Below are 22,812 nucleotides of genomic sequence, written 5' to 3'. Positions count from 1 at the left end.
GCCTTGCATTGGGGGATGTGAGGAGAAGGTGAAAATATTTTTAGTTGATGCCAAGTCAGTCGGACACTTGCTATATATAGTCTGGACTGAAAAAAGAATTAGTAATCGTATACTTAGGACTTTCCACAATATTTTTTTCTTTTTTTTGGACACTGAAGTTAAATTACTTTAGGGGGAAAAAAGTAAAGTTACCATGAGGTCATCTATTCTTGCTAAATATAAGTATAAAACTCTTTAAGCGACTTAATTCTCAAGTCTCTGCTCCTAGGCTCCATTCCCTCTTTCTCCAGCACACAACAAGCCTCCCTCTTGGGAAGTCTTACTGTTTTGGGGCTGGACCTTTTCACTGATATCAGCATTCAACAAATATGCGATAAGCAACCTCAGAGTATAGTGGGGATTGAAGTGAGGGGAGATAGAGGAAGAACAAAGTGACCCAAAGCTACAATGGCTTATAAGCCAATAGCAGAGCATTAGATGTGTACACAAACAACTAAAAATGAGACTAGACTAGTGGGTTCAGGATGTGTAAGGTCAAAATTGCAGATATGCAGTCTTGATTCCCATATGACTCCCAAAGTCCTTTTCTCATTGGCTCATTTGTCCTCTCTCCACTCAAAATTCTATCCACTTCCTCTCCTATCTAGCCAGGTAACTGAATGGCAGAGATCTCAGACTGTGCTTTGAGAGACAACATCATGTTGAGAAGAGCACAGGACTCCAAATGAGAAGTACCATGGCTATTATTCTTGACATGGGTTCTTCCTATGTGCCTTTGAGTAAATCCCTCACCTTGTAGGGTTGTTGGGACAGTCAGAGAAGATACTGTGTGTAAAGGGTTTGTCAGTATTTAAAGAGATATAGAATTTTTAAAACACATGTCAGCTATCGCTAACCAATATGTTATTACCATTGGAGGGTATAATACATAGGTAAACTCACAGATCCAAAGAGAGAGAATATAATCTTTTTAAAAAAACATTATTTAACATTTAAAACCCCAATAAACAGTTGTTAGTTGTCAAATCATAATAAAACCGTGGCAGTATTAGCTAGCCTCATTTAGTCTTTGAAGGTTTGTGGGCAATCTGCATACATTATTGAATCTTACAGCAACTCTCTGAAATAAATGCTGAAGCTATTATTCTCATCTTGATTTTGCAGATGAGAAACCTTGGGATATGATAGACACGTCATGCCAGTATTTTATATGGGATGTAGAAAGTCTTTGTTCAGTTTTCAGCTATTAAAACTCAGGCACTATTCAAGCTTAAAACTGCACTAAGACTTCTAGGACACCCTATGTTTTAAGAGAGAATTTTCATAAACTATAGAGAATTATTTGAAAATAAGATACAAAGTTGCTTTTTATATCACTTCACAAGGTCTCAATCCATTAAAGGAACAATCAGGGTAAATGTGATCCAGTGGGACTTAGCACAAATGGATAGATTGTCAGTGGACCTGGGATTAAGTCTGAACTCTATTACATACAAACAATTTGATGCTGGGCAAATAACCTCACCTCCCAGACTTCCTTTTCCTCATCTGAAAGTCAGAGAATTGAACTGGATGACCCTGGAGGTTCTATGATGCTATTAGATTATAAAGTCCAGGAGAACAGGGTTTTCTTTCTCATCTTTGTATCTTTCATGCATTCCACACTTAATAAAATGTTTGTTGAATTAAATTTAAGTAAAATGCATTCTATACTTTCGAAAATTGAGTTAGAGACATATATGTGGACATCTATCACTTTAAGGTTTTCAAAGCACTTCACACATGTTATCTGATTTGATCCTTGAAACAACCCTGTGAAGTACGTGCCATCCTATAATCTGCATTTTACAGAAATAGAAACGGATACAATCCACGTCCAGATAAAGAAGCGATGGATTCTGATTGCAGATCAGAGAAGAATTTTTCCCCTTTATTATTTTTCTTTTTTTTTCTTTATCATCTGTTTCTTCCTTCACAACTGTGACTAATACGGAAATATGTTTTACACGATAACACATGTATAACATATAAAATTGCCTACCACTTTCGAAAGAGGGGAGGGGACAGAAGGAAGGACAAAAATCTGGAACTCTAAATCTTGTAAAAATGAATGCTAAAAATTGTCTTGACATGTAATTGGGGAAAAAAATAAAATGCTATTTAAAAAAAGAAATTGATGCAGACAAAGGTTAACTGATATGCAGGGTAGGTCAGCCAGGAAGTGTCTGAGACTGCTTTTGAACTCAGGCCTTCCTCCTGCAGACTCAGCCCTCTGTGCAGTATGGTACCCCCTAGAGACCACACAAGGAATCAACTCTTCCTGACTCCAGGTCCAGTGTTCTGTGCATTGTGTCACTGAGGTTACTCAAGAAATTCTACTTTAATGATCTAAGTCACTTAATAAAATTTAAGTAGTCACATAATTTATTTACTGGTAGGATATTACTAAAGCTGATGAAAAGTTACAAATCACTTTATGGACAGAGTTCATATTTCCAGATTAAGGGAAGATTCTTATACCATCCCAGACCTAAGAGATGGAAGGGACATTAGAGGTCATATAGTGCCATTTTCTCATTTTATAGATGAGCAAACAGAGTCTGGAGGTTAGGAAATGACTTTACCAAGGAGTCAAATGCCAGAAGTTGTATTTAACCCTCCAGTCCTCTGACTGGCAGCTAGCTAGCACGGTGGATATAACGCTGGACTTGGAGTCAGGAGGACCCGGTTTTGAGTATGGCTTCAGACAGTTACTATCTGTGTGACCCTGGACAAGTCACTTAATGCCTCAGTTTCCTCAACTGTAAAATAGCCATAATAATAGCACTTATGACTCAGAGTTGTTGTGATGATCCAATGAGATATTTGCCAAAGTTCTTAGCATAGTGCCTGGGACATACTAAGCACATGATGGATGCTGATTCCTTTCCCTCCCCTCCTCTGAGTCCTCATTTAAAACTCTTTACACTATAACATGTTGGCTCTTATTTTTTTAACAGTTTTATTTAAAGTTTTGAGTTACAAATTCTATCCTTCTTCCCTTCCCTCCCCTCCCCTCATTCTGAATCAGTAAGCAATCAGATATAGATTATGCGTTTGCAATTATGTAAAACATTTCCATATCAGTCATTTTGTACAATAAGACTCAAATAAAAGCAAAACAAAGAAAGTGAAAAATAGCCTGCATCAGTCTGTGTTCGGTCAATATTAGTTCTTTCTCCGGAGATAGATTGTATGCTCCATCATTGGTCCTTTGGGATTATATTAGATCATTGTATTGCTGAGAAGAGCTAACTCATTCACAATTCTTCATCAAACAATATCGCTGTTACTGTATACAGTATCTCCTTGTGCTGTTCACTTCACTTTGCATCAGTTCATTCAATCTTGGGCTATACTGAGAAAGCCGCAGTATCCAACATCAGTGTGCCTCTGTTCTGTCCCACTTAGAACTCATCTAGAAGATTGCATTCAATTCTTTACACCATAGGAAAGTCATGATAAGCTGGAGATTCCAGAGAACAGCCTGGGATAATAAGGAGCTTTAAAGAATGATCAAAAGAACTTTCTGTGCTTATTCTAGTGAAATCTTGATGGTTGTGGGAGTGGATGTGAAGATAATAACTATCTTTAAGGATTGCTAGAGTGGTAAGGTAGAAGGGCAAGAGATGTGTTTCATTTCTTCTCAAATGATGGAAGTAGGAACTATGAATGGAAGTTGTCAAATGAAAGAATTCAGGTTAATGAAAGGTAAGACTTCCTAATAATTAGAACTTTCCAAGCACGGAATGGGCTGCCCTCAGGAGGTCCTCATTTCACTCTTCTCAACAATCCTTGGGTAGATCCTAGATAGCCAGTTATTTGGAATGTTGTAGGAAGGTTCTAAGGCCGGAATGCATTGGACCTGCTGTCTGCTATCTGTCTCTTCCAGTTCTGTGATTCCATGATCTCGTGATTCCATCACTAAAATTCTTGTGATTGTGCATTACATAACGTTTAAAGAATATATCCAACTACTCTTTTTCTCTCATTGTGGACATGAAAATAGGTTTATAATATTTTTCAGGTTTAATTTACTTCAATTTTTTTTCCTCCTCAGTCTCTGCCTAGTTAACTAATAGTAGATCCTGCTTTTGGAGAAAGGCCCATTTGGACTACAGTCTGGCATTCAGCCTTTATAACTGAGTGCCAAAACTACTAAAATCAATCATTCTCAATTGCAAGCAGCCATGATTTTACTGTAAACTTTAGATAAATCTGTGATATTATGAAAAGCAACTGTTTTGTAAAAAGTTATCATTTCAGCATAATGATTTTCACAGAAAGCCGCTGTGTTTAGTGCAGTGGTTTGCAAACTTTTTGGCACTGTGGAATCCTTCAGAGTTACTGCCACATATGCTAGGACCTGACCCCCGTTTCTTGGATATTGTTGGGATGGGACCTGATGTTGATGAAACATGAACACTAAACATGTTAGTGATGGCTGTTCTTTTCAAAGTACTCAGAGAGATGAGTGTCTTTTACAATCTGGGGTTCTGAGCCTAACGTTTGATGACCATAACTCCAAGGATTCAACCCCAACATGAGTTATTCCTCTACTGAGCTAACTTATCAACTTGATGAAAAAAGTCATTCTTGAGGCCATAAGTGACTGGAAAAAATGCCCCCAATACTTTTATTCCAATTTTTCACTTTTCAGCCAATATGAGGTAGACTCTTAAAGCAGAGCACGTATGGCCACCTGTTGAGGACATATCATGGAAGTGATTTATGATTTGGATGCTGCTCTCAGATTGTCCTACATAGTTACTGAGAACCTTTCCAACTCAGCCTCTATGGTTTTTTAGATCTCACATAGGGAGCATGATTCAGGAAAAGCCTGGTCAACTTAAGAAGATTAAATGATGGATATCACCTACAGGGCAAGGGAGAGGGACATTGTAGGTATGATAAGGTTGGATCATGTAACCAACATAGAAATAGGAAGGAGAATCAAAGTAGCTTTTCATTAAAGAAACATATAGTGGAAAAAGGAAATCTGTTGTTCATATGCCAAAAGAGAGAGATAAGCAATGGAGAAACCCAATACTTCAATGGAATCTTTAGATTCACTGGCAGATGGCAAGTTTATTGAAGCAATTGAGTAGAAGGTGAGGCTTTTTTTTTCTATATTTCAAGATCACTTGCCTGTAAGAAGTACACAAATTTCCAATAATATCAGTTTTTGGAACTTTAGTGATATCCTTTTGGTTGAGTGTGAAAAGTACCTTTCCCCTTTAAGATTTATTGGTTCACTACAACCACTTTGATGACGATTGAGTTAAGTCTAAAATATACCTTAGAACTTGGTCCTCAAAAGGAAGCAGGGAGAGGAGAATGCTGAGGTTAGAGAAGGACTAGAGCTGAGAGATCTAAGAGAGTGCCTCCCTCCAAGAACAGATTCAAAAGAAGACCTGATTATTCACACAGCCCTTCCTGAATTCAAGTTATAGTCCTTCCACAGCTGTGGAATGGTGATGGTTAAAAGGAGACAGAAAGAGAATTATCAACCAGGAATAATCCAGTGAAAAATACTTGGGTCCTCCTGGAAACCAGGTCTCAAGTTTAGAGATGAAAAGGACTCTTCAAGAAAAAATCTCAACAAATGGAAGAAAAAATGTCTTGAAGAGAGTGTAAGGGATTTGCCCAAGGTCACAGGTCATCTGTAGAAAAAAATAAAGCTATGACTTGAATGTAGGGCTTCTGAGTGTGTAGAGAATACCAAGTGTCCATGTTAATCAACTAATTGTGTTTTGAAAAGAAGCTAGGAATTCTGAAAAATTTACTTTAGTAGGGAGAATATTTCAGATGTAGAGGACCACTTGTGCATAAAACACACAAGTGGGCAAAGAAAAGAATTCCTAGAGAAGAACTAGGAATTCACTGTGGCTGAAAAATTAGAATCCATATGTATATGGAATAGGGAATGTAAAATATCAAGTCCTATGGAAAGGGAGGTGGCAGCCATGTTGTGGAAGGCTTTAAATGCCAGGTTGAGTATTTTGTGTTTGATCCTAAAAATGATAATGAAGGAGCCATGGCCAAATTTTGATTGGGAGAGACAATTTGGTTAAAACTTTTTTTTGATTAGGAAGATTGTCATGGCATCTATGTAAAGAACTAATTGGAGAGGGGTGAGACTGGAGGTAGAAAGACCCACTGGGAGGCTTTTGGGAATAATCCACATGAGAAGTGATAATGATTTAAATTAGAGTAGCTACAGAGTGAGTGGAGGTAAGGGACAAGATGAAAGATATTTCATAAAAGAATCAACAAGACTTGAAGGGTGGTGAGGAAGACTTAAGAAAATCTTCAAGGTTGGAAGTTCAGGTGAATGGAAACATGATGGGAACATGTCACCATAAAGGGGGGGTTTGGTAGAGAGGTGGGTTTAGAGGACATTGGGAGAGCTGGTGCTCACTGGAAAGGAAATAAGAGTTGTCTTGACTACATAAGGGTTCTAGGGTGAATCCTTTGTGTTTTCGGTTTTCTACTGGGTGAAATAAAGTTTGTGAAACATTGTATCTGGGTTAGTCTCAGTGTTTACATGAATGATGAGAGCGTTTTATATTTATTGACCCTACATACATTAGATATGAACTCTAATCTGACTCTCTTGGGAAGAGACCCTAAGTAAGGGAGTGGGGGGAACAGCAGGGACTGAAACTTTATAGAGTGGATTGTGATTAGCTTCCTAAGATAGAACTTATAGAAACCAGAGCTGGTGTTTCAGGCTAGGAGTTATGCTTACCTCTCCTTAAAGGCTTAACTTTATTTCCCCAGGCTCCATGTATGCTTGTCCCAAACTGTAATAAGGAAGACATTTTTTGATATCACCAAAGTGTTGTTTTGTTTGACTTACTTACGCATAATTATCTCATTTCATCCTCACAAAAACCTTTTGAAACTGGTTCCATTATTGGTCTCCCATTTATATATGGGAAGACTGAGGCTGAGAGAGATTTAAGTACCTTCCCTAGAATTACAGGAGCAGATTCAAACCTGGTTCTTTCTGATAACTAGCCCAACAGTTATACAATGGCACAACATAGCTTCCTTTGTTTAATTGTTGCAAGGGAGGGTTCTAAGTAGAAGAAGGGGAAAAGAGGAACTCAGGAGGTAATAACAATACTTTTAAAAGCAAAAAAAGATGACATCAATAAGACATTTACTTTTTGAAAGAAAGTTTGTCCCAATGTAGCTCATTGCCCCAGATCTCAGTGAGCCTCTTAACTATTAATTTTTTAAAAAATACTTATTTCCTATAGAGCTAGAGCACTTATTAATTTTGTGACTGTGGTCAGGTCTCTTAAATCTTCTGAAACTCTATTTCCTCACTGGTAAAATTTGAATAATGGTTCTTGCACCAGCTTCAGTTGTGGATAGAGCTTTCTATACAGATCAGAGCAATAATGTGAACTACTGTTCCTTATCTTTTCATGAATTAACTGCTGAACTAGAGCTAAGTCCCTCAAGGGTTTGGACATACCTCACTCAGCATTGCATTCCCAATACCTAGCATTAGAGGGCAAGCCCTGTCTTTAGATTCTTTCTTTGTACCCTCATGCCTTAGCACTGTGCTTGGTACATTGTAGGAGCTTTAAGAATATTTTTTGACTGAGGCTAAGCAAGATGAACTTGGGCATCATTGATGTAGTGAATGGAGGACACACTGGATCTAAAGTCTAAGGTCTTGGATTCACATCCCACCAAGTAGGCCTTTGGACAAGTCACTTCACTTGTCTGGGCCTTGGTTTCTGTAAATGAGGCTGTTGGACAAAAGCCTTCAAGCTCTTTCCCAACTCTAAGTCTGGCATCTTGTGATACAGCCTGAGCAGGCAAGCTATTACTAGTTTCTATGTTTTTTTTCTTTTCTCCCTGAAGTTTTTCCAACCCACCCTGAAGTCATTGAGTGTGTCCCCTACTTGGCCCCATTCAGAAAATCCCAGACCCGCCATGCCATCATGCATGTGTTGTGTTTTTTGCGTAGTCTAGACACAGCCTGGACTTCTTCATTTTGTTTAGAGGTGGGTTTAAAAAGTGGTCTCTCAAAACTTGAGAAAAGACTTTACTCAAACAGAATAGCTTTTTGTTTTAATTATATTTTGTTTCAGTTGTTATTAAGTAAAGATTCCACCAGATGTTTTCTGGCAGTGAGTCAGATTTTCTGCCAGATGTTTTTCTGTAGATGAGAGCTCAACCTTATCCACCTCCAAAGAAAAAGAAAGAAAGAAAAAAAGAAAGAGAAAAATTCTCTCTTTGGGAGAGGGAAGTTTCTCTTCCAAGTCCTTAGGAATCCCAGATCTAAGGAGAAATTGTGTTTCTTGAGACCACTCCTTTCATTGTTTAAGACCTGATGGGGAAAGTCTTCTCTGGTCAATAGTTTAACTTGGAATCTTTTTAAAAAACCAGTATCAACATATGAAGTCCCTGGATTAAAACTTCCAAAGTTCCCAGAAAACAAAGAGAAGGAGAGACCTGTAGAGTGGGAGGAGGGTAAGGTGAGGTTTACCTAAGGAAAATGTCAGAAATGCTGAAGGGTAAACGTGAATGAAGGTCTTTAGACTCTCACAGAAGCTTGGCACTGCAGCTCTAAACCCTTGGAAGGTGTTTTAGAAACACCAGGTCCAAGGGCTTCATTTTACAGATGAGGAAGTTGAGGCCTGGGGGGGGGGCAGGGAATGATAGTACCAGTTGTTTGCTGCTCTTATCCTATCCCTTCTGTACCATTTGGAGGTAGGCTAGCCCTCCTTCTCTTTCTTATAAATGGAATGTCCAGATTTCTTAATCACAGAACCAAAATATTTTAAGGCAGCTCACAAGGCATCTAAGGCTAATCTATGCCTGAACCAGATTTGCTCCTGCTCTATCGATGACACCTAGCTGTCCAGATTGGGCTTGACGGTTTCCAATAAAGGTGGTTGCTGTGGGTCCAGGCTGATCCAAATGTTAGGAAGTGTTTATCTACATCCAGCCTACACCTACCTCTTTAGTTGTTACCCATGGATCCTCATTTTGCCACTGGAGTAAAGTAGAGCAAATCTTTTCCATCTACCCCATGACCGCCTGTCATAAAAACAACTTTTCTTACTCAGTCTTTTCTTCTCTGCAAGAGAAATTCCTTCAACCAATACTCAATGACTCCAGAACTGAACAAAATTTTGTAGAGACTGTCTGATCCCAGTAGAGCCAAGCTCCTTTGTCCTGGACATTATGTCTCACTTAATTCAGTTTAGAACACCAAAACTATTGGTTTGCCTCATCACACTGTTGACTTAAATCATATCTTTCTTCCATTAAAACCTCAGACCTTTTTGTTTTCCTTTCACATAAACTGAAGTCTAGTGGTTTCTACCATTCTGGGCATTATTTTTGAAGCTGAGTATTTTAGTTCATGTAGAACCTCACCTTTAGAGCTACTAGCTTCATTCCATTTTCTTTGATTTGTCCCATCATCCTAGCAGACAAGATGTTTTTTTAATTAGGATTAAAAAATCAATAAGCATTTATTATGAAAGGTAAATATTTATAATGAAAGGTAATCTACTAAGATACCCAGTCAGTCAATAGGTGTTGATTAAGTGCCTTCTCAGGTACTATGCTAAACACTGGGGATGCAAAGAAACACAAAAACCCAGTTACTGTTCCCAAGGAGTTTATTTTCTATGAGAGGAAACACTGCAAAAATAACTATGGCATAAAATAATTATGTCAAAAATAATCTCAAAGAGAATGGTTTAGGGGGTGAAAAAAGGGGGAGATTTCCGGAAGAATGTGATATTTGAGAGCAGGGAAGACAGGAGGAGATAGAGGTGAGAGGCATGAGCATTCCAGGCATAGGGGACAGCATTTGGATCCATGCTGTGACAAGTGAATTGGGATGGAGACAACATTCCTGGGGCCTGAGACTGCTGGGAGCTTCTTCAGGCATCTGTCTAAAGTGAATCGTGTTATAGTGCAAGAAAGCCAGGGGGGATTGGAAAACACACAGGATGGCTGGCAGGATTCATCTGCTGTCTTTTGTTCTCTGTCCACATTTCACTTGTAGGTTCTCCGTAGTTTGGATTTTCAATTGTCTTATACATACTGCAGAGATTAAGAACAGATCACCAAACCAGACACAGACTTGAGAATCTAGAGAGTGTCAGCTTGCTGGAAGATTGACATGCTGGTGTATCCATTTATAACTCATTTATTCCAGTTAAGGTGATTCTGTCTGTCACATGTATATGTCTACAATGTCTAAGATTACATTATGGTATTTGATGGGTTGGAATTAATTTGTTTACATGTAAGTCATTGTGAAGTAAGTCTACGTGGATCATAGAATGCAGGTAAGTGTGAAGGGACTGTGGAAACCACTGAGTCCAAATGCCTCAATTTATAGTGGAAAAAAATGAAGGTTACAGTATAAAGGGATTTAAAGTCACCTAGGATGAGTAAAGGAATTTTCCAAGTCACCTAGGAAGATGGTGGTAGAGCTAAGATCTGAACATAGGCCCTCGAACTCCAGACCCATTTCAACTTCCTAGAGACTGTCCCAGAACATCTCTGTTGGGGCTAATAATTGCTACATTTATAGTAAATTGTCACTATAAAAATATTTTAAAAGATGTTAAAAAACAAGGGAAAAAACATAAATTTCAGACTCAGATGAAATTTGACTCCCAATAGTTTAGCATTGCAGCATTTGTCTTGTTTTGTACCTATCTGGTTTCCTGGACTATCTACCCCAGGGCCCAGAGTGGAATAAATGTTTATTCACTGCTCATTGGCAGGGTGACATGGTTTACACTGACAGAATTTTCACCATCATAATTTCATAGTTAGGTTGTCAAACAAAAAACAAAGATGCAAGAACTCAAGTGTGGCTATGTGATCCATTTGTGTAAGGGTAGTTGTTGAATCCATTAAGATGACAAGAGATGAGTCTTAGAAGGGAGATAGTGTCGTAAGGGGACAGAAACAAACTAAGAGCAGATATCTAGAACACTTATGGCAAAGGTTCTAAAAGGAGATGGCAGGTGAGGGAGATAAAGAAGGGACAGCAGCAGGAGGACGAGGAGGACGAGGAGGACGAGGCCGGTAGGAAAAGGAAAGCACCACAAGGCTCTCACTCGACCAGGGCCTGGGGGTAGAAACACAAGAAAGGACTGATCACAGACAGTCCCTGCCCTCAAGGATGCTACATTTTCTGGAGAGACAAAATGGACATTTATGAATATATACATTATAGGCATAAGGTAATTTGTTAAGGGGAGAGGAGGAGGTCTAGCAGTTAAATGCCTGTAGATCTTTGAATGTCCCAATAGGGATGGAGGATCAATGAAATTGTGAATCAGCCAAAGGGTAATGATGTGCTACATGGTGGGCAGTAGCCTGGGCTGCATGAAAGGTTGAGAAGGAATATTAAAAAGAGTCCAAAAAGGAGGTGTGGCAGTGTGAGTGTGTGTGTGTGTGTGTGTGTGTGTGTGTGTGTGTGTATAAGGAGAGAGAGAGAGACAGACAGACAGACAGACAGACAGACAAAGTGTTTAATAAATGCTTGTTGATTGATAAGGTTCATGCACGTTTGGTACATGCACATTGAATTCCTTTTTTCTTTTTCTTCTAAATGTCCTTCCATAAGTGGACCACATGACCATGTCTGCAAGCTTCCCACACAATTGGAAAGGAGCTTGGCTCTAGCAGACCCCAGTAATGGAGTAACCGAATATTGCTCTTGGGGCTCAGATTCTCAAAGCTGCTGGACAGTGTGTGTGTGTGTGTGTGTGTGTGTGTGTATGTGTGTGTGTGTGTGTGTGTGTGGTTATTGGTGTTTTCATTTTCATGACTCCAGCTGGGTGGTATCCTGGGCAGAGTCCTGAACCTCGAGCTAGGAGGACCATTTCTAACCCTGCCTCACACACTTGAAGGAATGAATGGAGCTTTTTTTCACTGGTTACTATGTACAAAGCCCCATAATGAGAAAAATGAGGCAATTCCTTCTATCAAGGAGTTCACATTAAAATAGAAGAGACATCTCATATGGAGGACAGATGGAAAGATCTGGAATTCCCTCTTTAAAGGCCTTGTTTAATGTCATATTTACTAGTTGTGTGACCCTGGAACAGTCACTTAGCCTCTCTCTGCCTCTACTTCCTCATCTATAAAATGTGGATAATAATAGCACCTACTTCTTAGGGTTATTGTGTGGACCAAATGAGATCCAATTTTAAAGCATTGTGCAAACCTTAAAGTGCTACATAAATGCTATTAAAATTTATATTTTTAGAGACAGTAGAGAAAAACACAACACCCTATAGGCATTTACCCGGCTCCATAGACACAGGTGACTTGCTACAGCAAGGGAGTTTTATCCCAAGAAACAGTCAGGAGGGAGCACTGGCCTGGGAGTCCGGGGACAAGCCTTGAAAAGTTTTCAATTCCTTTTGGGACACAATCTAAGGTGCTTAACTTCTCTATCCTTCAGTTCTATCCTTTGTAAAATACAGGGGAAGAGATAAAATGTTGTCAGGCTAAGGTCATCGTAGAGCAGAAATTCTCTGCTTCCTCATAGTTTTGTAAGAAGCAGCCGATAGAACAATCCAAACAGAACGAGGAGTTTCCCCCTCCTTCTAAGTGCAGTAGTCAGAAAATGGAATAAATCTACTCTCTATCCCCCCAAACAGTATTAAATGAATGTTCCTAGTTAAGTTTTCTTGACCCCCAACTTTTGAAACAAGATGATATTAATTTGAGAAGGAAGAGGCCTGCCGGGGTGTTGGCCACTGTCACCATCTGTTTGAAGAGACCCATGGTGGGATGGAAGCCTTCTCTACATCTTGACTTATCTCGTCTGTAAATCCAGCCCTGGGGATTTGCAAGAAAATACCGTGCAATGTCAACTTTGGACTTTCACCATAAGCATCCAACCCCAGGGAACTATCAAGTTATCAGTCTTTACTACTGAAAACATAACACCAGTTGAAGTCTGGCTACTCCCAATGGCTCAGGTTACACTGAGGTAATATTTTGAGTGACTTGGAATACAGAAAGATTTTCGCCCAAAAGACTAATTTAACTTGCCCACATTTATGGCCTGAATTGCTCTCTCTGTGGGGTCAATCTTGGTATAAAAAGCTTCCTTTGCAAAAAGGAAAGGGCCCTCGCATTTCTGAGGTCTGCACAAATGTGAATCAAATACTCCCTCTTCCTAAGAACAATATTTTGAGAGTTTGTGGGTCCTTAAAACTCTTTGGAAAATTCTTAATGGTGGCAGTTGAACAAATGGGACCTTATCATCTCCTGAAATACAGTTTTCATTCATCCCGTTGGTGATCCATAAAGCAGATTTGATGTAAGCCTTGGATTGGGGAAATCTCCTTTGAGAACATGGAAAGGAACATCAACCACCTTGGTGGCCCAAGTTTGTAGGAATAGCTGGGGTCTGGCTAACCCTTGCACCAAGTATTGGGAGCTCCTTTCATGTCTTCAGAGTAGATCTCAGGCAGGAGGACACCACCCAGTATTCCTTCTGGAGCTGCCGTCCTTGATCTCCCTGTCATCTTTTCCATATTGCTGGTTCTCAACTTCTCAGGGCCTCTGCTTTTGAAATAATGGAGTCACAAAAGAGAGACGTGTTTGGCCCAGAATCATTTTTCTTGAAACACTTAAATTATTTCTCTGCTACTGTCAGAAAGGGTAGACCTGGAGCCAACTGACTGTTGACTTTGGAAAGATCAGGTTGGGCTCTGGGTCCCCTCAGATGTAAAACCACTTGCCTTTGAGGGTTTTTTTCATCTTTTAGTTAAATCTGAGCCATAGTTTGAAGCCTAAACCATCCTCTGAGGACAGAAACAAAAAAAGGTTAGTGGGAATCTCCAAACCAAGAATGAGCAGTTTTAACTATGGGACACCTTCTCTTATTTGGGGAAATTTATATCCCCACCTGAAAGCCTGAAGCCCTCCCTCTTTGCTTATCTCCTCCTTAATACATTAATGTCCCCCTTTACTCTCCTGTAATGAATCCTACTTTCATCTCTTAAACTCAATGGAAGTTATTTCCATCGGAGCTGTCACTAACAAACAGGCAGGGTCTTACCCTGGGTTGGCCATCATGGGTGCAACATACTTCCTCTCCACACACACACACACACACACATACACACACACAGAGACACAGACACACACACACACACACACACACACACACACACACCTATCTCTGTGCCTGACTTCTCAGTCTTCTGATGATCCAAGCAGACATAAGGCTCAACTATCCCCAGGTCCCATCACCATGATACCCCTTTCCCAGGTCCACCTTCCCACTTCTCCCCATACAGACTCTTTTAAAAATGAGCTACCCTCTTCTAGAATATCTGCACCCAAAGAGGTCAGATCATTCTCTGTACCACGTCCCTGTTTGGCTCCTTTTGCCCCAGGTGAACAATTCTGGGTTATGGCTCCACTTTCTAAATGCTTCAAAAAAAAAATAATGGTTAATATTCTTGGCACCCTGAGCAAAACTTTGTCTCTTTAGCCAGCAGAAATAGGAAGGTCACAGCTCTCCATGGAATTGCCCAGGGCTGCAGGCACAAGCCAACAGGGCATCCTGTTCATTGTGGGAACCTGGATCTCTAGCCAGAAGGGAGAAAACAGCCTGGAGTTCAACTCAATGAATTCCATGGGAGGGAAGACAAGGGGTGAAAGTTGAAATTAATGCCCTTATTGTGTGGATGGCTTCATGGAGAGAAAGGAATAAACAGACTGAAGCTAGAGCTTCCAGGAGAAACAGACCAGGAGGAAGGGAATTGCATCTTGTGGGGAGAGGGGAAGAGGCCACAGCCTCCTTAGAGTCTTGGGATTGTAGCCCTGGAGCAGAAGAGGTCTCTGAGGCCATCAAGACCACACCTCTCATTTTACAGATGAGGAAACTGAGAACCTACAAGGTCAAGAGAGTAGGGCATTGTTATAGGGCAGCCAACCTGACCCTCTGACTGCTCACTGCACCATTCACTCCCTAAATGACCCTAGGCAAGGGGTCAAAGTTCTTTCACCTCAGTTTCTTCACTTGTAAAAGGGGGAGGGTGTCCTGAACTAGATCACAGATTTAAAGGCTGGAAGAGATCTGGGAAGTCTAACTAGCCTCCTCTTTATACAGATTGAGGCCCAGAGGATTTGTTTTTCTTCAGGTTACAGAGAGAGCAAACGTCAGAGCTGGAAGAATCCAAGTTCTTTGTCTCCAACACATCTCCCCTGCCCCCACAGTGTTGCCTCCTCTGCTCCATTACACTTCCTGCTACTTATGTGACCTCAGGAATATCCTGAACCTTTCTGCGCCTCAGTTTATTCATCTGTAAATGAAAGACCTCACTAAGGTCTCCTTTTAGCTGTGAGGACTTGAGATTGCGTGATTCCAGACCTTGCTGGATATGTATTGGTAGGCACCCTTTGGTGGGGATGAGTTGGACTTGACCTCTAAGGTCTTGCCTGGCTTTCAGATTCTGTCACCAGACTCAGGGCACCTTGGAGTCCAATTCCTCTGTCTGTACTCTTTCCAGGGAGTGTTCTGGGTGCCTTTCTCTGCAGAGACAGAGTTGTAGAACAGGACACTGATGAGGAAGGTCTCAGGAGGCCTTTGAGAGCCCTTGCCTCACACTGCAGTCTGGCCTGTGGCTGGTAGATGGTGCTGTCAGGTAACATAGCCTTGTTTTAAATGAAAACATCCCCTATCCTGTCTCAAATGTCAACAACCTTTCAGTCCCACACCAGCCAGCTCTGGCGTCTAAATGCCTGTCATGGAATATGCTGAGTGCCTAAAAACTTGACAAGGAAAAATCCTCCAGGTAACTTTTAGGAATGCTCCTAGGGTGACATCCCAAGAGGGAGGAAGGAATCTGGATGGGGGAAAGTTCCCCTCCACAGCTGCTCTGGGCAGCTTAGTAGGACATCCCTGCCAATCCAGCTGCTTCCCAACACTTAGCCAGACCTCTGATTTCCCCTTGTCTCTCTTGTTTGTTTGAAAGATATTCTCTACCTCCTGTCCCCGTCCCCTCCCCCCCCACACACACACTCCCTCTGGACACTGCGGATGGATATTGCAGGTCTGGAGACTCAAATCTTACCAAGAAACAATGCCCGTCTTGTGTTATGTTCCAACTGTTTTCTTTGACTGTGAACCACATCCACTCCAGAGATTGGAACCTTGAGAGTCATGGGTTGGATGAGAGCAATACAGGGAGGGGAAACAGTCTTTATTTTAAAAAAGAGCCACCTTCTCCTCTAAAAGCTGAAGATAATATGGTTCATTTGCCTTGGGTGTTCATGTCCATTGGTTAAAAAAAATTAGAGAGAAGGAAAAGGTGGCTGACGGTTGTGGAGTGAGCGAACCAGAGAAAGGAGAGGAACAAAGCAAGCAAATATATCTTTCAAACTCATTTCCTTTCAGAGTGCAGGCCAACCATCTTGGTGGCTCAGTCAACACTAGTTCAAAATATTTGACCATTGGAAAAATAGGGATTTTCCATGTCTACAGATGAGTTCACTTCTGAAAAGACAGCTAGAGATGTCTTAGAAGTTTATCATGGGTTACTAAATCCATTTGGAAGAACTTTGGCTGCTTTGAGATGGAAGTTCTGCCTTTCAAGGCATCACCCTTTGACCCAGAGAACTTGCTTCTGGGCATCTACCACAAAGAGGTCAAAGGCAGAAACAAATACTAAATCTTTGTTTTGGTGGAAAAGAGCTGGAAACAAAACAGGCTGTGCATCACTTAGGGAATGGCTGAATGAATTGTAATGAAATATTATTTCACAAGAAACAAAGACAAATGGGAAGAATTCAGAAAAACATGGAAAACATTGGAGCATTTCCTCTACATATTGGCTTCTCTGAGTTTTTCTCTCCCTTCAGGACCCTCCCGCTTTGAACACAGTTGAAGCTAAAAGACCAATATCTTTCTTCTCTCAAGCTCTTGACAATTCTGCCTTTCATGCAGGCCTGGATTATTGGGTAATTAAATTTCCACCAATGAAGAAATTCTTGCAAAAGTGGACTTTAAGCTTGGAATTATATAAAGAATTCAGAGAAACGTGTGAAGATTTGTATGAATTGAGATAGCATGAAACAAGCAGAACCCAACAAATTTCTTTATTCATTTTTCAGTCATGTTCAACTCTTCATGACCCCATTTGAGAAGAGTTTGTCATTTCTTTCTAAGCTCATTTTACAGATGAGAAAACTAGGACAAACAGGGTTAAGTGACTTGCCCAGGGTCCCACAGTTAGTAAGTGTTTGAGGTTCTATTTGAACTCAGGACGAGGAATCTTCCTCACTCTAGGCCTAGCAATCTGTCCACTGTGCCACCTAATTGCCCCCCAAAATAATATATACAATTAAACAAGAGAAACAAATATATTACCAAAAAGAAGCCAAAAAGAAAAGAAAGGAAACTAGATACTGAGTAAGTGAAATAATCATGGAGAAAAGGTTGATAAACCTTTCCTCCTCTGTGAGCAGAGAGGCAGAGGGCCAGTAGGTCACACCAGTGCATGTAGTATCACTTACAATCATTGATCTGAGTGGTTTTACTTAACTGATTTCCTTTATTGCTGTGGAAGGCTTCATTCTAAGGACCTCAGAGAAAGGGAAGATGGGGGTGGATATTTCCATGAAGGAAAGCAAGATAAAAAGAAAAGACTAGAGAATAGGGTCTGGGCCATTAGTGTTTGTTTGTTTGTTTTCCCCATTGGTATTAGTAATTCCTGGGTGAGAATTCTTCTACACAACAGGTTGGCCCCTTTACACAACATATAATCTTAAAGAGTGAGTGACCTGGAATACTGAGCAGCTAAGCAAGTTACCTGGGGTCAAAAAACCAACAAGTGTCAGAACTGGGCTTGAACCTAGGACTTCCATGGCTTTGAGGCTGGCTGATTATCCATTGTGCAACACTGCCTCTCAGTAAGAAAAGGCCATGGCATCTTTTTTTGTTCTTCTCCTCCTGCTCATTCTTCTCCTTCTCCTCCTTCTCCTTCTCCTTGTCCTCCTTCTTCTCCTTCTTCTTCTAAAAGGTACCATTGTGAACCATCCTCTGTAGCCATGGATGTAATCCAATTTATCAAACATAATTCATGCCTGGCACATAGTAGGCACCTAATAAGTGTTGGTTGATTCATTGTATTGGGGTACTAGAAACAAAAGAATAAAACAGTCCTGAACTAGAAAGGTTTATAGTCTAACTGGATGAGGGAGAGGACAACATGTAAACATGGATCACTTATTTCCTCCAACTATGACCAAACCTTGTAAAATGTACCAAATCACTAACTCTGGAAATGTGACTTCCCGGAGCATGGGAATGAGTACTTGAAGTCATCTTCAAGAATATCTAGTGTTACCCTCATTTTACAGAAGAGGAAAGAAGTCCAGAAGCAATGGTAACTCACTGATGACTCCAAAGGTCATCAGTAGCAGAACTCTGATTTAAGCTTAGATCCTCTGATGCTGCCACACCCTTCTCACTTATCCAGGCATTACACTGTCTGCTGACATCAGCAGTACCACAGAGACCTTTCGTTCTGCTGGAAAAAGTGGTTGTTATTGATCATTTTAAATGACACAAATACTAAAACTTCCTTTGAAGGACAAGCATGGAGCAATTAGAGATACATCTCTTAAAATTGGGTTACAATGTCAATGGCAAAGTATAAGAGAAAAGTCAGCACTCATAGTGCCCTTTCCTTTGTAGAGACTGGGAGATGAGTGGTCTTTCCAACTCGATTTTGAATCCTGGCCTGTTCATCAGCTTCTTTATTCCTCTTAGATATTGCCTGGGGGAGCAGATAAAGAAACCTTGTACTTGGAACAGGACTTTGAATTGGTTGTGAGGTGGGATTGTTTCATTCCTTGTACATGTATCTCCAGTGCCTGGAACATAGTAGATTTTTGATTAATGCTAGTTGCTGAATTTATCTTTTTACTTTAATTACATTTCAAGCTCCAGTTGGGTAGCTACTGTTTAAAAGTTGTGTATTGTAAGCCAGGAAGGTCTCTGTCTTTCTCTGTCACTATGTCAGCCTGTCTGTCTGTCTGTCTGTCTGTCTGTCTCTCTCTCTCTCTCTCTCTCTCTCTTTCTCTCTGTCTCTCCTCTTTCAGTGGAGATGCTTCAGGATGACTTCTATTTCTCCACATAATGTCTAATGTGAGCAGCCTTCTCTGCCTCAAATCACATTATGCTGATGCACATTATACATTTAATATTTATTCATCTGTGTGCAAGTCATAAGATAATATAAGGTCCTTAAATTGAGGGCAGGGCTAGTTTTAATTGTATACTTTGCATCCCCAGTGAATAATCTGGTATCTGACTGAATTGTATTAAACCTTAGATACCAGTGATTTCAGGAGAATCTAAATTATAAGAAAATTACAAGACAATCTAAACTGCAGCTGAATCAAAGTACAATGGAAAGTATATATACAGTGTAAGAGACTGGAGCCTATTACCAAGATGGCTTACTTATGGGGAACTGGTATCCGGGGTGTGCTGGAATCAGCCTAAGCCATCACTGAGTGTTACATCTTCAGTGTGAACATTTACAACTTCAGAAATCAACAAAAGCTATAAAGCTGGGCTTGACATTGTTTTGTTGATTGTCTAGACTTAAGAAAGTGATGGAGAAAATGAAACTTAAAAGTTCCCAGTGTAGGTCTCCCCTCACCCAAGTCTGATTGTTAAACATTTACCAGCACGCTCCTGCCTCTAGGGCATGCATTCCTGGAATGGAGAGTGGGCTGCTCTGTGGCTAGAATGAGGCACAAAGTTGGACAGCTTCGGGTCTACATAAATACCCTTGATTTAAAAACAATAAGTACCACAGAGCAATGCTTCCAGTGGGTTGAGTGGATGCTCTTGGGGGAACAGAAGGGTGGAAAGGCATAGTGAGGGGAGACTCTAGCCACATGGGTGAAATCCCATCTCCATGAAGGCTCCTCCCAAACAGTAGATTTCTTGTTTAGAACAGGAGCTGTATTAGACAGAGAAACTAAAATGGGGGAACAGTATCAGATAATGGAAATTCCCTGGAAATGTTTATCCCTACAGACAGTGGAAGCAGTAGTGACTTGGTTATTTCATTTCCTTTCAAAGAAGGAGAAAGAGCCAAGGTGTTTCATGGTATGTACTTTACTATTAAAATTAGCTTTTGTCCCAATCATTATTTTCCGATACTTGTGTGCTGGTTTTAAATTTCCAATTGATAGTCATTTAAATAATTATAATTTTGAAAACTGTTTTGTATTGGGTAATGTAAGTATAACGAGAACTGCGACACCCCTTCTTATTTTATGCAATATAAGACAGGAAACAATTTCTTGACCTGCTGTATAAAAAACTCACTATCCTGCACCTGAATATTATACTGTTTAAGGAATCAACAAGCATTTATTAAGCACTTGCAATACTGTGGCTATTGTTTCTGAATGCAAAGCACTAGAAACACAAATACCCTCCAATTGAAACAATCTCTATTCTCATTGTATCATAAGAATTATTATTTTCAGCTTTAAAAATTTTCTGATTAATGGAAGTAAAATGTAACGAGGGCCCGACCAGAAAGCCTGTGGGAAAACTGGAATATTCATTCACTGTTATTAACATTATAAATGTGTAGAATCTTTCTGGAGAGCTATCTGACAACATGAAGCAAAAACTAGAAAAAATATTCCTGCCATCTGACACAGAAACTTCATTGAGGGGATCAAGCCCTGAAAGACTTATCCAAAAGTAAGAATGAAACACTAGCAGCAACAGCAACAAAAAAATGAAACAGAACTATATGGTCAAGGACTTTCATAGCAGACTATCTGTGATTTTAAAAGAATAACAATAAACTGGAAGTAAATTTAATGGCCCACAATTGGAACATAGGGAAATAAATTGTGGGACATGTATGCAATAAAATATTAAAATGAAATTAATGCCAATATGTATGAAGGATTGAAAGAAATCTGGAAAGACTTTTATGGAATTATGCAAAGTGAAACAATCTGAACCAGACAGACCAAACCCACTCCAACTCTGACCACATGAGAGGAAAAGTCAAGGAAAATGAGTGGACCAACGTGGTGACTCAGAAGGAGTGACTATAAAGTAGTTGACACTTTAAATACTGAAATCAATTCATTTCAATGTAGAGCTGTGAAACAATTTTAATGATTTCCATTGATGATCTATAGTTTTAAACAAAATATTCAATTAAGGGCATTTTCTTCACATTTCATAAATCTGTAAATTTCCCTCTGAAATCTTAATAAGTCAACCACAAATAAGGGAAAATGGAACTTAATTTTTTTAAAAAAGAGGATAAATAAGTTAACATGTTACATAAGTGTTCTATTTTGATGTGGCCGTAAAGTCTCAAAAGTATCCAGCCTGGTGATGACTAAGGAAGAGGAAAAAAATTCTGTAGTGACAGATACAGGAAAGACTTCTTCCTCCCACGGATCATGTAGTTGAAGGTATCTACTGGGTTTCAGACCGGGGTTTTTTGGAGTCACTTCTACTGTCTCCTGATCTGAATGGTAACATCTCAATAAGAAAAGTCATAGAATTAAAGTGAAATTTGAGTGCTCCCCTTGTGCTCACTAATCATCTACAAAGACTTCATAAGCCCTGAGATATACTGCTGACCCAACAGTTTGTTTCTGAGGTTGCAGCCTCATAGGATATTCCAAAACCTACTTATACTGTGGTCATTTGGGATCCCTGTCTTTGTTCTCATTTATGTTGATTGGTTTCTTTGTAAGCCCAAGGCATCCATTTGCCCATCATTTGTCTTTTGAAAAAGGGGGATGCCATGCACCCCAATGGATCCTGTGGGCTAAGTCCTACATGTTGGGTTCTGGTGATTGACAGTCACTGAAATTCACTGCTCACTGTAGGCTGTGCAATGTGACAAACAGGAGGAAAACAGCAAGAGGAACGGACAAAAGAATTTCATTTAAAAAAATAGGTGACCAAAAAAGATGGACTGTTGGAAGTCGTAGATGTTTAACAATGATCTCTCCAGAAAAATAATGTACACACTTTTAAATTACATCTGCATTACTAACACTTTCTTAAATCCAGACCAATAAAATAACAAATCAAGCCCTGATTTGTAGAGAATTTTTTTTTTTATTCCAGAGATATAAATATTCACACTGAAAATTTTACAACCTAATTAGAGGTCGCTCGAGCACAGCCCTGGCTGGTACTGTGGTAAAATCAAGGGAGTATCCCTGGATAGCCTGTGGGGTTCCATTGGTGGTCTACCACATTTAAGAGAAAGTAAAGAAATCCTTTACGAGTAGGGGTGGATGCGCTTATGGGATGAACTTATGGGAAGGTACAGATAAGTGTCCCACAGCATGAATAGTTGTGGGTGGGCTGTGATCTGAATGGCTCATGTGAAAATTAAAATCATTGAGATCCCAGATCCATTGGATCTGAGAAGAAATAGAATGACAATCCTTCAATTGGGCTGGGCCTGGGAGTCATTTAGACCTAAGACTAGCTTTGACATGTTTGCTCCTCAATCTGTCAATCAAAAATATGTATTAAATACCTGGCACTGGGCTAGGCTCTGGACGTGGCAGTACAAGGAACGAAGCAATCCCTATTTGCAAGGAGCTTACATTCTAATTGAGAAGTAGAGGGCATATATCAATATATAGAGTATAGATACGAAGTGAATACATACAAATATATACAAAGAAATTATTGGGAAAGGAGGGCAGGATCCTTCAAGG

This window comes from Notamacropus eugenii, chromosome 3 (genome assembly GCF_028372415.1).
Source record: "Notamacropus eugenii isolate mMacEug1 chromosome 3, mMacEug1.pri_v2, whole genome shotgun sequence".
Lineage (NCBI taxonomy): Eukaryota > Metazoa > Chordata > Mammalia > Diprotodontia > Macropodidae > Notamacropus > Notamacropus eugenii.
The sequence above is the reverse complement of the archived record's forward strand: the minus strand, read 5'-3'. Positions refer to the sequence as shown.